Raw genomic sequence first — 12,962 nt, forward strand, 5'->3', positions numbered from 1 at the left:
CTGTCCCCCATCTCTCCCACCTACCTCCCCCATCTGTCCCCATCTCTCCCATCTACCTCTGAGAGAGGTAGAAGGGGGTAGAAGGATAAAGTAATCCTTCTACCCCCCCCCCCCACACACACAGCGGAGTCGCTCACCACCTTCCGGAGACATTTGAAACCCCACCTCTTTAAGGAATACCTGGGATAGGATAAAGTAATCCTTCTACCCCCCCCCCCCCCCCTCCCCCACACACAGCGGAGTCGCTCACCACCTTCCGGAGACATTTGAAACCCCACCTCTTTAAGGAATACCTGGGATAGGATAAAGTAATCCTTCTACCACCCCCCCCCCCCCCCCCCCCAAAAAAAAATTTGTAAAGTGGTTATCCCACTGGCTATAGGGTGAATGCATCAATTTGTGAGTCGCTCTGGACTAGAGCGTCTGCTAAATGACGTAAATGTGCCCTTGAGCAAGGCACTTAACCCTAATTGCTCCTGTAAGTCGCTCTGGATAAGAGCGTCTGCTAAATGACTAAAATGTAAATGTAAATACCTCCCCCATCTGTCCCCCATCTCTGCCACCTACCTCCCCCATCTGTCCCCCATCTCTCCCACCTACCTCCCCCATCTCTCCCACCTACCTCCCCCATCTGTCCCCCATCTCTCCCACCTACCTCCCCCATCTGTCCCCCATCTCTCCCATCTACCTCCCCCATCTGTCCCCCATCTACCTCCCCCATCTGTCCCCCATCTCTCCCACCTACCTCCCCCATCTCTCCCACCTACCTCCCCCATCTGTCCCCCATCTCTCCCACCTACCTCCCCCATCTCTCCCACCTACCTCCCCCATCTCTCCCATCTACCTCCCCCATCTGTCCCCCATCTCTCCCACCTACCTCCCCCATCTGTCCCCCATCTCTCCCACCTACCTCCCCCATCTCTCCCATCTACCTCCCCCATCTGTCTCCCATCTCTCCCCTAGCTAGCCGTGTGGCTCTCTCTCAGGGGAGTAGGTCTGCTTCCAGGCAGACAGGCCAGTTTGTTTCTCACCAACTCCATCCCTACTTTCCTTTCACTATAGGGTTGTTCCGCCTCAAAAAGCACAAGAAAGAGGATTTTAACACCCACCATCTCAGATTGTTCTGAAATTGTTTCTGTTGTTAGAAACAGATAAGATTAGTGTTCCTGCAACATTATTTTGTTGAAATATAATTTGATCTCTGAGAAATTAAGCTACTTGATTGTGCCCAAATTGGCACTTTTAATTTATATGATTCATATAATATGCAATAAATATAGTACATAACATCCAATTTGGACCAAACTTTTTTTTAACAACGAGTAAGACATGAGGAATCCCAAAAAATTGTAAAAAGCCACCCACGGACCCCCAAATGGCCCGATTTGGGTGCAAACAATTAGCTTAATTTCTCTGAGATCAAATTATAGTTCAACAAAATAATGTTTACGTAAAGCTTATCTTATCTCTTTCTAACTACAGAAACGATTTCAGAACAATCTGAGATGGTGGGTGTCATGGCTTGCTGAAATGACATGGAACGACCCCATAGAGAGTCAACACACACAGCCTACATAAAACAATGTTTACCTTTATAGGCTATGTCTGTGTTTTAGACACCAATTGTTAATGCATGGATCTCAATGGAAATGAAGAGGCATTATGGGTCATGGCTGAGTATCTCTGTCTCCCAGGGGAGGAACAGACCAATTTGCCAGGAAGAGAACAATGTATTTCTGCTAATTACTCGTGCTTCTTTTATGTCTGAACAAAGAGGATACACATTTAAACAGGAAAGAGGTGAGGGGCGGGGGTAGCTGAACAACACAACACTGGCACAGCAAAAGAGTTTAAACTCCCTGAATGCAGTGGGTTATAGAACTGGTTAAGGTGTTTTGAGAGAAGACTGTGTCCTTACAAGGATAAAAACGTTTTTATAGCAAGTTCAACAAGGAAAAAATTGACTTACCCGAACGCCCAGATGGCTTGCAATCCGCTGCCTGTGTCAGATGGATTTGGTGTCTCTCTGTCAATACTCTTCTCCACCATAGAGATTAAGACATCTTCCTGGTCTTCAGCTGCACCATTTCGATCAAAATCATGTTGCTACCTTGTGGTTACTTAGCTAACTACTACTACTAATAGAGTGTGTCTCCTATGTCTTGAAGTCAGAGCTGTCCTGGCCCTAGCTAGCTAGCAAGCTAGTTAAATCAAATATGGCGCACTGGAAAGTTCCCTATTTTTTTTTTTAGATGACGTTGTTTCTTTGTTTCACTCTCTTCTCAAGTGTCCATGTGGTCCATGCTCTCTGATTGTCTCAGAGCAGAAATGTCTCTAGACACCGCTAGAAAATATCGGCAGTCAGGTGCTATCGGCGGGTGGTCCCCCAAAACACCACCACACATTCAACTAGCGAACGAACGTCAGATGAACGCCAGATGATCGGCAGATCAACATTCGGTGTGGTGTGTAAGCCCCTTAGGACAAGGAACACTTTTGGGCCAATCTTCCTCTTTCCCCTAGTGGCCAGTATCTCTATGCTATGGTGTCAGTGTTTCACCTTTGAGGAATGTACTGCCCTTAACAGGAACAAAGGTTGATTAGCACCTCTTTGATTAGCTGTTTAAAGGTGTGTAGCCTGTAATAAAGGTGTGGACCAACCAGCAGTAAAGTTGTGGACAGGCTCTATTGACCCCATCCTATAAGCTCCACACCTCCCTTTTCTCAATTCCTCTTTGCTCCTCCCAGCTCCTCTCTGCTCCTGGTGCCGCCCTGGAGCCCGAGCCGCAGAAACCAACCTTCCTCGTCCAGCACTCCTCTCTCTGAAGCAATTGTTTCCATGACAACCTCGGGAGCTCAGCTGGCTGGAAAAGTTTGTTTTGTTCTTCACTTCTAGAAATAAGAAAAAGTTAAATAAGTGAAGTTGGTCAGGTGCTACGGGAGTCACAGAGGTGCTTTAACCACAGGTGACATGGAGAGGAGCGGAGAGGAGCGCTCAATATGCAGAAAAGCAATGCGGGGCAGGAGCGGCTTGGAGACAGATGGTATTATTATGTTCTGTTCATCAGCTCCTAACCCTTCTGTCTCTATGCCATGAGGAGTCATGAAGTTGTTGCTAATGAGAGGAAAGTGATAGGTGTCAGGCACTATAACATGCTCTATTTTGATAAGACACCCCCAAGAAGAGAGTGGCTGCCATGGCTCCTGACAGAAAGTGTGCTTTTTTAATCTGTCGTTTTCAGATTCAAAGTCACCAGGTGGTTGATGGGAATTTAACTGCAGTTTGCCTTATCCTCTTTAAGTCCTACTCTCCCCACTGTTGTTCACCAATGCAGATACCAACCGTGTTTCATTCCCTCTTTCTTAACATTAACCACACCACCGGTTAACCAGAGGGGTGAAATAGGGCATTGTGAGGAGCACATCTGCAATTCCCCTCCACACACACGCATGCACACATGCCTGCACGCACGCAAGCTCACACACACGCACACATTATTATATCTACTGTCTCTCTGCAATGGAGAGAACCCAGTGACAGTGTGAGGTAGCCAACATATTTTACTTGACTCAAAACACATCAATTTGCAGTAGCTGTTTTCACATGTTGAGCTTAAATTTCACATGTGAAACCATATTTTTACATGTATAAAATGTTGAGTTCACATGTTAACACCACCTTTTCACGTGTGAGAAGAAAAACATGTTTTCATCTCATGTGAAATTAGCAGTTTCACGTGTTAAAAACGTTCACAATAAAGTTTTTCACAAAAACTTTCACATGTGAAAATTGGATTGGCAGTTTCACATGTGAAAGTTTTTGTGAAAAACTTTATTGTGAAAATCTAACTTTCACATTTGCAGTTTCACATGTAAGAAAACTCCACGTGAAAATCTCACTTTCACATATGTAATTGCATTTTCACATGCAAAAAACAATCACATTTGCAGTTTCAAATATAAGAAAATTTCACTTTCACATGTGGAATTGGAAGTTACAATGTGGTGGTGAAATAGTGTTGTTCTCCTCATGTGAAAAGGTGGAGTTAACATGTTGCAGTAGTAATGTTTACACATATGGAAATTCCAATTATGTAATGCCATTCTGTAAAAAGGTAACTTAGCCTACCTGAGTATAATGATTCAAAATAATTATTTATTATTTCTGAGCAATCCATTTGGAGGAGTGTTAGTGCAGCAGGCGCCGAAACCCAGTGAAAAGAACAGAGAAGCTAGCGCTCCATGTCCTTATTTATCCTTTTAAAAACATGTTAAAATTAGCACTGTCAGAGGTAATCAGTTAACTTGAGATTTTGTGCATACTTTTTTTTATCGCATTGTCTGAAAGCGTTCAAAATACACTGAAAACATCAAAAATCCATCAAATCTATACAGCTAAAAACAACAATGAGATGTCAAAACAAGTTGACTTTTAGGTTAAAGAAAGTGTGTTTATCAATTTACCTGATTTTGCTAACCATTACCTTGGACAAAATCAAAACAGCGATATTCTTGTAATGCTTTTTGTATAAAAAAATCTTAAATGACAGTTCAGTGTAGCGGACAGGATTGGGTCATAGTTGCTCATTTTCACGTGATGAGGTAGCCCCCCTCCTGCGACTTGTTGGCCCTCTCTTCAAATGGTCAAGACATTGGCTTCTCCTGTGGGAGACCCAGATTCTAATCCCACCAGTTACAAAAGCACACGTGAAATTTATATCACATGTAATTTGTTCACATGAGAAAAATCACACATATCCAAAATGTTGTCCGAAAACCACATTCTTTTCAGATGTGATTTTTTCATGTGTTGTTTTCGTAAGGGCGTGGTTCTTTTCTACAAGGAAGACATTTTGCAAGGAACAGATTGGGAGCTCAACGTTCCAATTAAGAATCAGAGCAAAGACACAAGCAGGTGGTGGTGAGAGCTCCTGTGACTTCCAAGCCACCTGCGAGAGGAAGCCTGAGACTGATTTTGTGTGTGTGTGCCGACACTGCAGGTAGCTAGTGCATCAGCTTGTTACGAAGGGGATTTTAGATGTGTGCAGTGTGACACCTGGGGAATGTAATGTGCTCAAAAGGACTCACAATCACGGACGGACTCACACCATACTCCAGTTTTTCGTCTTCACCTGTCATCGCAGTACAGTTCAGGCGTTTGATGAGAGAGAGAGAGTTATTACATTGCACTCCCAAAAAATCTCTTCAAAAAAGTGTTGTTTTGTGGTGTTACTTTACTTTCAGCCTGGTTGTTATGAGCTTTGGCCTGCATGACTCTGTGTTGTCAGGGGACGGTGAAAATGATGGCAAGGCAAGTCTTAAAATAAGAAGAAAATTAGATGCTTTATTGCCGTTGTGTTGCGCCGTGCTCCTCTGAGACAGCTCTCCACAACTCAGGAAGCTAATCTTCTCCGTTAAAAGCACGCCAGGAAAAGGTGTGAGGAAAAAGGAGAAGACAACAACAGCAGGAAAGAAAATGTCTACCGCAAAGTACGCAATTTCACCTCCCCATGCGAACATTTTCACAAATTCAGATTCCTCACCTCCAATTAACAGGGAAAAGGAGGCTGAATTTAGAGCTCCCAGAACACTCTCAATCTGATTGCAACTCATGGTTGGTAAGAGACCCCAAGAGCGGTCTCACAAATGGCATCCTATTAGCTTATAGTACTATGGCCCCTGGTCAAAAGTAGTGTACTATGTAGGGAATAGGTTGCCATTTGGGACTCAAACCCTAAATTAACGGGATTGCAGTTGGCTGATGGAATGAAGCACCCGGTGAAAAGGCAGTGAAGTTAGTTAGCTGGATAGCTGGGTTGCTGGATGATGGGCGCCCTGTGGTGTGCCCAGCAGTGCCTTCCATCGATCTCATCAGCAGCTCATGGTGGGAGACAATCAAAAAGGGCTTTGGAGCACTTTGTGTTCTAGAATTGTAGAATGAAGGAAATTATTAACTATTGTGCTGTTGACAATCTGGCTCAGGGGGTGGCATGGGTTGAGGGCAATGTGTGGCTTTTGCCTGTCCGCCAAACAGTTGATGGTATTATGGTCCCTTTTCAATGAGGTTCTTTAGTGACGCCTGTTCCTAACGATGACAATGTATCACACTGTGAATGTAGTGCTTGAATACATGATAAGACAATAGTATCCCAGTAAGACATACGGATTCATCTGATCATAAAAGGAATGGTCTTCGAATTAGATATTTTTACTATTTCATCTATGTATTAGAGCATTTTATTACTTTGTTTTGTGTCTCATTTCAAATCCTTTCACAACCCCCATACAGAGATGTAGGTGTGTCATGTGCATAGTATAACCACAACAGAGCAAGACACATACCATATCTCCATCAGCAGGACAAACCATACCATATCTCTATCAGCAGGACAAACCATACCATATCTCTATCAGCAGGACAAACCATACCATATCTCCATCAGCAGGACAAACCATACCATATCTCTATCAGCAAGACAAACCATACCATATCTCTATCAGCAGGACAAACCATACCATATCTCTATCAGCAGGACAAACCATACCATATCTCTATCAGCAGGACAAACCATACCATATCTCTATCAGCAAGACAAACCATACCATATCTCCATCAGCAGGACAAATCATACCATATCTCTATCAGCAGGACAAACCAGTTAGACTAAATTGCTCACATCAGTGTCTGCATGCAGGCCTTCAGAGTAAAGGTCAACTTGAGAGTTAGTGAGCCATTTCATTGGACACTAGTCTCAGGATATGGATGGAGCAGCCTATGACATGCACTGCTAGCTAGCTACACCCCGCCCCTCCCCCCGGGTCGCTGATGTTGTCTATGGAACAGAGGTTAATCCATGAAGATGGAAGCGTCCTGTCCTGCCTCCACTGACCATGGCGTATCCACTGAGACAATCTGCTGCAGGGCTTATGACATCACCATTATGGGGGGCTAATGGGGCCAATGTTTCACAATGGCTGTAGTAATAAAGTCCTGAACCCACCCCACTACTGGTGGTCACATGTCAATTTAAAAACCCCATCCTCCAGGCTTATAATCCTAGCCCAATGAGCAAACTCATTTTCTTAACAGGTTACAAGAAGCGAAGTCCCAATCACAATCTTATATTGGTTGTCAGCTAAATCAGTTCTTCACCACTTCTCCCCCCCCCCAACTCTCTAATTTCTCCCTGTCCTTCCACTCTCTCCCACCCCCCTCATTTCTCCCTGTCCCTCCATCTCTCTCCCACCCCCCTCATTTCTCCCCTTTCCATCTCCCCCATTTCCCCAATCTCCCCCACTTCCCCCATCTCCCCCACCTCTCCCAGTTCCATCCCAACAGTGGGAGTGCGTCAGTAATTAAGAGGCGGGGCTCACGCCCGGAGGCTCCAGAGTGGAGGGGAAGGGGCTGCTGCAGCGCTCTCTCCACCCAACCATCAACTGGCCAATGACAAGAGAGGAGAGCCAGGAGGAGAGGACATCCTTCTTTCTCCTTCCCCCCCCCCCCCACCCCACCCCACTCAAGGTGACACATCCAGGTTGGCCCTCAGAGGGATAGGCATCACATGGAGATGGGGTAGGGGAATGGGGGGGTTGATTGCTCACAGAGAAATGAGGTTATATAGAGAATGGGAACAAGGGGTATTATGTATTCTATTGTTTGTAATAAAGGAGGTAAAAGTACCTTTTTGGGTTTGATTAGATGAGAAATGTCTTTGGACACAATGCTGCATTCTCATAGTGATGCAGTGCAACTATTATGGACGACATGCTGTTCCAAAACGGACAAGTCTTTCTTGTGTCAAAGTGCTAAATTTGACCTCATGTTGTGTGAAATCAAGTCACCTCAATGTGGTGCTTTCCAACGTGTTGGACGGTGTGCTGTATACAGTAATGCCACTGAGCTGTGTGTGTGTGTGTTTGCTGGTGTGTGTGTGTGTGTTTGCTGATGTGTGTGTACTATGTCGGAAGATGGCACACACACACACACAATTTGTCCTCGGCCACTGTCCCTCACCCCAGTGACCCTGCCAGTACCCCACCCGGGTGAGGCGGGCGAGGAGGCGGATGAGGTCAGTGTCCCCCCCCCCCGTGCCACCAGTGAGAGAACATCTGTCTGCCCTGCCAGTCTCTGGGCCTGGGATGCCTGCCAGTCACTCCACACACACACAAACACACACACACACACACACACACACACACACACACACACACACACACACACACACACACACGGCCCAGACAACACAGTCCACAACAGAGACTGCCATGCCACGCATGTGACAGAGCCCGGTGGGTGAGCTCTCAAATTAGAACAGATAGAATTAAAAACATGCAGGAGTTGTGTTGTAACAGAAATGTGTGTGAACTGAAGAGGGTTAGAAATTAATAAAAAAATGCATGGATTTCATAAGGTTTAGTAAGGATTTGTAACTGTGAGGAACGTTACAACCCATAGGGGAGAGTGGGGTAAGTTGAGTCATTTTTTAAATTCAGCATCACTCCGTCAAGGTAAATACAGTATTCTTTCTAACAAAGATATCTACATGTAGTTCAGGATGTTGTGTATCCCTGGAAATAATCAGAATTCATGTAAATATTACAGTTTTGAAAACATAACCAGGTATGGGGTATGTTGAGCAGTGGGACAGGGTAAGTTAAGCCGCCTACAGATTTCTGTACTGAATGAAATATTACCACTACCTTTTTAAAACCATGTCTATCTTTATTTCCCAAACACAATTAAATCAAATCACAATCACTTTTAACACAGGTTTAACACCTAACAAACACTTTGTACTTTTTAAAAACACTTTTAACGCTGTTGTTACCGCATATCCCTTGCATTATGCCTTGGAAGAAAACACTTCAAATTGCTCAACTTGCCATTGGCTCAACCATCGACTCAACTTACCCCATGGCCATTGGCTCAACTTACCCCAAGGCAAACATTTGGACTATATTAGCCCACACAGCTACAAGGATGAAGTTTCATGCTAGGTTTAGGACCTCATATTGAAGATTATAGAGACCTCAACTGATGTATAATAATAATAACCCCAGCTGATATACAGTATCTCACAAAAGTGAGTACACCCCTCACATTTTTGTAAATATTTGAGTATATCTTTTCATGTGACAACACTGAAGAAATGACACTTTGCTACAATGTAAAGTAGTGAGTGTACAGCTTGTATAACAGTGTAAATTTGCTGTCCCCTCAAAATAACACAACACACAGCCATTAATGTCTAAACCGCTGGCAACAAAAGTGAGTACACCCCTAAGTGAAAATGTCCAAATTGGGCCCAATTAGCCATTTTCTCTCCCCGGTGTCATGTGACTCGTTAGTGTTACAAGGTCTCAGGTGTGAATGGGGAGCAGGTGTGTTAAATTTGGTGTCATCGCTCTCACACTCCCTCATACTGGTCACTGGAAGTTCAACATGGCACCTCATGGCAAAGAACTCTCTGAGGATCTGAAAAAAAGAATTGTTGCACTACATAAAGATGGCTTGGGCTATAAGAAGATTGCCAAGACCCTGAAACTGAGCTGCAGCACGGTGGCCAAGACCATACAGCGGTTTAACAGGACAGGTTCCACTCAGAACAGGCCTCGCCATGGTCGACCAAAGAAGTTGAGTGCATGTGCTCAGCGTCATATCTAGAGGTTGTCTTTGGGAAATAGACGTATGAGTGCTGCCAGCACTCAAGTTGAAGGAGTGGGGGGTCAGCCTGTCAGTGCTCAGACCATGCGCCGCACACTGCATCAAATTGGTCTGCATGGCTGTCGTCCCAGAAGGAAGCCTCTTCTAAAGATGATGCACAAGAAAGCCCGCAAACAGTTTGCTGAAGACAAGCAGACCAAGGACATGGATTACTGGAACCATGTCCTGTGGTCTGATGAGACCAAGATAAACTTATTTGGTTCAGATGGTGTCAAGCGTGTGTGGCAGTAACCAGGTGAGGAATACAAAGACAAGTGTGTCTTGCCTACAGTCAAGCATGGTAGTGGGAGTGTCATTGTCTGGGGCTGCATGAGTGCTGCCGGCACTGGGGAGCTACAGTTCATTGAGGGAACCATGAATGCCAACATGTACTGTGACATACTGAAGCAGAGCATGATCCCCTCCCTTCGGAGACTGGGCCGCAGGGCAGTATTCCAACATGATAACGACCCCAAACACACCTACAAGACGACCACTGCCTTGCTAAAGATGCTGAGGGTAAAGGTGATGGACTGGCCAAGCATGTCTCCAGACCTAAAGCCTATTGAGCATCTGTGGGGCATCTTCAAACGGAAGGTGGAGGAGTGCAAGGTCTCTAACATCCACCAGCTCTGTGATGTCGTCATGGAGGAGTGGAAGAGGACTCCAGTGGCAACCTGTGAAGCTCTGGTGAACTCCATGCCCAAGAGGGTTAAGGCAGTGCCGGAAAATGATGGTGGCCACACAAAATATTGACACTTTGGGCCCAATTTGGACATTTTCACTTAAGGGTGTACTCAATTTTGTTGCCAGCGGTTTAGACATTAATGGCTGTGTGTTGTTATTTTGAGGGGACAGCAAATGTACACTGTTATACAAGCTGTACACTCACTACTTTACATTGTAGCAAAGTGTCATTTCTTCAGTGTTGTCACATGAAAAGATATACTCAAATATTTACAAAAATGTGAGGGGTGTACTCACTTTTGTGAGATACTGTGTTTGTATTTTGTATTTATTATGGATCCCCATTAGCTGCTGCCATGGTAGCAGCTACTCTTCCTGGGGTCCAGCAAAATTAAGGCAGTTATACATTTTAAAAACCTTACAATACATTCATAACAGATTTCACAACATATGAAGTGTATAATAATATTGTATAATAATAATCTTAAAATGATCTACTTTGGTTTAGATACAAGCTTCATGAAACCTCTAACACAAATCTGTTTTTTGGACCTAACTTGCTTACCACTTTTTCCATGTGATTTCTTCCTTCAAAGACCCATATGAAATGATGACCTCTTCCTAAAATATTTTGTCACATTTTTATTTGGTGTATGGTTTCCTTGAAACAAGGGTGGCTCAACTTACCCCACTCTCCCCTACCATCTGGCAAAACCTGATTTTAATCAAATGATTAAAAGCAAATTGATTATTTTTGTGCTTTCAGATTTATTGTTGGTTTCTTTCTACGTATGTTCTAAAGTTGTTATTTTTGACCCCAAGTCAGTCTTTAAGCAAATAATTGAAACCCTGACAAACAACAGACAACCAAAAGCTGCTGCCAGCCATACATTTCATCAATCACAGCATACCCACAAATCCTCTGGAACTGGAAACCTAGCAACAGCAGGAGCAAGGCTCCAAAGATTTAACGGTTCCATTCCATTTGTGTGTCTTTTCTTAATTGGCAGTGTTTCAGATACTGTATCTCTGTGTGTTATTTCAGAGTACAGGGTGCATTCTGCCAGATCTCACTTTATTGGTATCATGAAAACCATGCCGCTCTCATCAACCTTTTATCCCCTTATTTTTAGACAAACGGTATGGCTGTGGGGTGAAAGGATTCAACTTAGGTAGGAGTTATTTCATAGTGTAGGCAGAGAGCGATCATTAGGAGAGGAAGCCGATTTTTTTAACAATCAGATACCCCTCTGATTTCCCATTGGAGACAGTACACTGGCTATAGTGTCATAATAAAAATGCAGATTCTGACATTCTTTTTCATATCCTGCTTGAGATCTGAGTACACAGACGTTAATATCTCTCTCTCTCTCTCTCTCTCTCTCTCTCTCTCTCTCTCTCTCTCTCTCTCTCTCTCTCTCTCTCTCTCTCTCTCTCTCTCTCTCTCTCTCTCTCTCTCTCTCTCTCTCTCTCTCTCTCTCTCTCTCTCTCTCTCTCTCTCTCTCTCTCTCTCTCTCTCTCTCTCTGCAATTAACAAAAGCTAGGTGTCCTGTATTACCACCAATAAAAGGGCTATTAAGTTGAAGGTGTTTAGCTGTCTACCAAGTTATGTCCTATTCTTAGGCTTTACGTCTGTCTCTTTAGCATCTTTTTTTCCCCGGGGCTGAGTAAAAGTAAAATAAACACTTGAAAGTCAGACAAAAAAATTGTGCCAACCAGCCATCTGGTCGTCACTTATATCAGTGATTTTCATTAATCTCTACGTTCATATCAGTCTTGAATCACATTTAACATTTTCTGCATTATTATCCCATATTTTAACATAATCTCTTATCTCGGTATGAGAACGAACCAGACAGTGACAAAACCCTAACAGAAAGGCATCAAGCTATCGAAAGTGCGTACAGTAAATGAAAGGACATTCTTTATGAAAGGCTCCGTTAAAAGCCTCCAGTTTCTGCTTGGTGCATTGACCCTGCCAGTGCCATGACCCCAGATACAGAGAGAGAGTCTGTCAGTATTTATGGTCAGGCACCTCTTTGTACCCCCTCCCAGGAGAGGAGCACGGTGTGTCATCCACTCAGTTTGAAGATTAGATTAAACAGAGGAAAGGTCAGTTCCATCACTTTCCCCTCACATTAAGGACCTCCGTCACCTGTGCTGCTCAGAATAGTCCCTCCGCCATTGTATACATCTATCTATCTCTCCACCACCATATGGCGTGATGAATGTGGAGTGTAGACAGGAAAGAGGAGAGGGTGACTAAAACGCGTTAACTAACAGGAGGGAATTACATTAATTCAGCAGCAGAGCTGAGTAGCTGGAAAGATGTGTTGACCTCTCTACCCTTGTCTTAATGAATCCACTGACAGCCACACTGAAAACAAAGAGAAAATACACACAAGTGCTTTCTCTGGGTTTTTTTTTTTTTTTTCAGGAGTTGCAATTATGGTATTGTGACCAAACTGATGCAGCAGGCGTTGAGTTTCACAACTTACATAAAGGGAATACATTACTAAAAGAGGCCCATTAGTGGAGGTATTTGCACGGCTGGCTCTCCAAACTAGAAAGC

This window comes from Coregonus lavaretus, assembly GCF_964263955.1.
Source record: "Coregonus lavaretus genome assembly, chromosome: 5".
NCBI lineage: Eukaryota > Metazoa > Chordata > Actinopteri > Salmoniformes > Salmonidae > Coregonus > Coregonus lavaretus.